We start from the raw sequence: 4,000 nt of genomic DNA on the forward strand, positions 1-4,000 counted from the left end.
GTCTTTTGTTTTTAATATATAGATCAGAGTGTTCATATTGCTGAATGACCTTTAGAATACTCTTTCAATTGAGACCTATTTGTGGCTCAGGAAATCAGTTCAGTAAGTTGCAAGAAGCAATTTTTTAAATGAAATGATAAAAAATACTAGAGCTCATCACACATGGAAACCGAAAGCATTGTTTTGTGAAACATTTTTCAGCTATATGTGCACGTGCCTGTTTGTGTGTGTGTGATGTGTGTGTGTGTGTGTGTGTGTGTGTGTGTGTACTAGGTTGCAAGATAAAGACTGTTTCTTACTGTGGGTTGAGAAAATCAAAAATATTTTAAAATAGTTTGTAATAGTATTTTAGAGGATCACCTAAAATGTGACAGCTGAAATAATTGAGCATCCGTCCTATGAAGAAAGAGATAATTAGTGATAATTGAACACTCAGATTAACAAATTTCATTACAATGGGATTGAACAAGAAAATTAGGTTCAAGATGGCTCTCTTACGTCTTTTTCTGAAGTCACTGGAAACTTTTTTATCCCTTAGATAACCCACCTTAAAACACTACATTCATATATTTTTAGGACATTTCAAAAATTTAAATATCATCAAACCTCCGTGGTTCACATTTTGATGAAATATAAATATCCCTGTGAGCTATTTTATTTTATTTCTTTATTCCCTTTGCCTGGAATGTTCTACCTGCAGCTGGTCATATGGACAGTACTCATCAAATATTTCTTCTAGAGAAGGGTTTTCTGAACCACCAAATCTAAAATGTATCCCCTCAGTATGTCAGAATATGTTTTTTCTTTTTAATAACACTTATCATGTAAAATAAAAATATTTGTTTTCTTCCTCATTTTGCTAACTACTCGATCTAAGATCCACCCATCCATCTCTCTACAATGTGAGCTCCAGAAAGGACAGTCTTTGCCTCTCTTGTCCACTGCTTGCCTCAGAAAAGTGTCTGACACAGAGTCGTTCCTCAGTAAATATTTATTGACTACATGACTGATTTAGTTTAAGAAATGACCACAAAATTTGTTTCTTGCTTTATAAAAACTTTCTAAAAGTGGAAATCAGGACATCTATAGCAATATACCATTCAAAATAATTTGGGGGGGGGGCGCTGGCTTTGTCCTCATTAGACTTTATTTATTTTTTATTTGCTCTGAGTAGGAGTGTTTGGATTCCAAACCTTGAATAGCTTAGGAAATAATCAGAAGAAAAAAAAAAAGAGTTTATTAACAACTCTGACCAGAAATCCCATTTAAAACTAGAGTCAATAACAACTCTGATGAAGGCAATTAAAATACAGTTTGTAACTAAGGTGGCTACTTTAGTAGATCATTCTGTCTCCATCTGCTATCTTAGGGGTCAATATGAGCCCTTTGTGTATTAAAATCTGTCAAATATACTCCTGAAAGTTCTTTTTTCAGTTAGCAAATTAAGAGGAGTGGATGACTACTATCTCTATTACAGGCTGGGAAACCAGTATATCTGCCTGAGTGCACTTATTTGAATGGAAAATAGCTAGATATAAAGTACACTGAAAAGAAATATGATAAAGCCTTTAAGCTAAGAGGCAGTTGACCCTATGTTAAAGGTTAAGTACTTCAAAAGTAATATTATTGGGGGGAAATTTTGCCTCTATGGGTGATTAAATTTAGTCTTCAAAAATTTGGAGAGTTAGGACATTTAAATTGTTAGATAAGTTTTTAGTAAAACAGTGACCTTGAGATTACATTGGTCATGTACCTAACCCACTTAAGATATTATTGTGATCATGAAGCCATTATTTGAAATATGCTGTTTGGCAGATAGAGACTATAATAAGTGTTACCTCTATTTTAATACCAAGGTAAAATTAATAACTTTCAAGTTGAGATTCAGTTTATTTATATACATCCTCCTCCAAATTCTCATCAAGTTCTACAATTGTTTGTTATGTTATAACAGATATAGCAAACACCAAAGAGGAAATACGTCAAATCAAACTGTTTATTGTTTGATCTTGAGAATGATCCAGAGAAGCAAATGTCCAATGTTTAAATTCTGAGGCTTAAAATAAATATTTCAGAAAGACTCTCATCTTTTGTTGATTGGTAAAATACACCACAGAATATCACTTCCTCTCTGCTTAATGCACTGTAAAGAAATATAGATTTTTTAAAAAAAGAATTGCTTTGTCTGGTAAACATGGAAGGTCTACTGAAATAGGCATTTAAAAAAATAGATTGTGCTAGCTTTGGCAGCATATATACTGAAATTAATATGAGACAGAGAAGATTAGCATGACCCTGTAGAGGATAACATACAAATTTGTGAAGCATTCCATATTTTTGGTATGTGTGAAAGTTGTTGAGAATTGATCCTTCTCATCACAAGGAAAAAATATTATTTTCTTTTTCTTTTTTTCATATCTATATGAGATGACAGATCTGTATGAGATAATGATGTTAAACTTGTAGTAATCGTTTCATGATGTATGTAAGTCAAATCATTATGGTGTACACCTTAAACTTATACAGTGCTGTATGACAATTGTATCTCAATAAAATTGTAAAAAATAGATTATGCCATAAAAGCATAAAATTGAAAGGCAATCATTATAATAGCAACAAAATAACGTTAGTCTATTTTATTGCATACTGAGTTAGTACCAGATTCTGAACCAGGTACTTTCTCACAAAAAACTCTGGAAAGTCACTACTTTCTAGTAGCTTTTAAAAAGTATACATTTTATACCTCTTGCCAATTTACAGACATAGAAACTTTCTTAATTGAACTATATAAATATCTATACTAGAAGTGCATGAATATCAATGAAATAACTTTATTTCCAAAATGTGGCCGGTAAATAGAATATGTTTTTGGGAAATAATACATTCCTTCTATTACTGGCATAAAAATATAACTTTGGTTAAAAAGAGATTGTATGATTTATTGGTTGATTTGATGACTAGCTATGACAACCCTATTTACCCTCACTTTCAAATCTACTATCAGGAATTGTCCAGCTGCTAAAAGTTTCAAAGTGTTGGTAAGTAAGAGAGACTGATCCTGATAAATGCATGTCTTACTTTGTGAAAACATGACAAAACTTTAGGAAGTGACTATTGTTAAAACATAATTTTAAAAAATTAAGAGTGTGGTTTTGGGAGTTTTGGTTTTTTAATTCCATTATGTTGATTTCAATTTCCTTCACACAGTAGAAATTGAAATCTTCAAAGGGATTCCCAAAAGGGTGTCTATGTTAAAATGCCATTTCTAAAAGATAATCAACAACTGATGTTTGTAGGTTATTCTCACAGGGATCACATATGACAAATATAAAGCCAACTGGCCATTATCATATTACCCTTGACATGCACTCCATTCTCATAATGAACATAATACTGAATGGGGGACAAATAGAAGATTAACATTTCAGAACTGAATCCAGAGAATTACAGATAAACTTGGAAATATAGAATCTGAGGTAGATTAGTGAAGCCCAGGATCCATAATTGTCACACTAATACCACTGAAATATGTATGTCTTTCAATAAAAGCAACAACAAAAATGCAATTACCATTAATTTTTTTTGGTACTGGAAATGTATGACATTGCTCTATGTAACTCTAATACATTACTTAGTACATGGTAATCCCCTGGTGGCAATGATTGATTCAGGATGCTCCAATCAGAGTGAAGCAATTTATTCATTGGTTTTGGGAAGCAGCCTCTTCCTGTACTGAAAAAGCAAGCTATGTAATCCAGGTTGCAGCAAACATTTATGTCCACCATGAGGAGACCTAGCTTGCAGGTGAAGCTGCAATACAGAGGAGGGTAGAACAAACTGCTGAAAAATTGTTTAGTATCATTGGTCAAGCCGTGCTTGGGGACAGATTAGTTTTAGACTTTTAGTTGTGTTTAACTAACTTATTTCATTTTCATTAGATTTTTTTATCACTTGCCACTTAAAATGGTCTGGCTAATAGTTACCAAATCTTTAAAAAAAG

General features: G+C 32.4%; 1 non-coding gene across 1 annotated transcript; it reads left to right on the forward strand.

The window, feature by feature from the left end:
• Nucleotides 1–2,234: 2,234 nt before the first annotated feature.
• On the forward strand, nt 2,235–2,339 carry LOC132352147 (U6 spliceosomal RNA). The gene has a single exon (XR_009498613.1). It is a non-coding gene; the product is annotated as a U6 spliceosomal RNA (small nuclear RNA).
• Nucleotides 2,340–4,000: the final 1,661 nt, after the last annotated feature.

This window comes from Balaenoptera ricei, chromosome 17 (genome assembly GCF_028023285.1).
Source record: "Balaenoptera ricei isolate mBalRic1 chromosome 17, mBalRic1.hap2, whole genome shotgun sequence".
Lineage (NCBI taxonomy): Eukaryota > Metazoa > Chordata > Mammalia > Artiodactyla > Balaenopteridae > Balaenoptera > Balaenoptera ricei.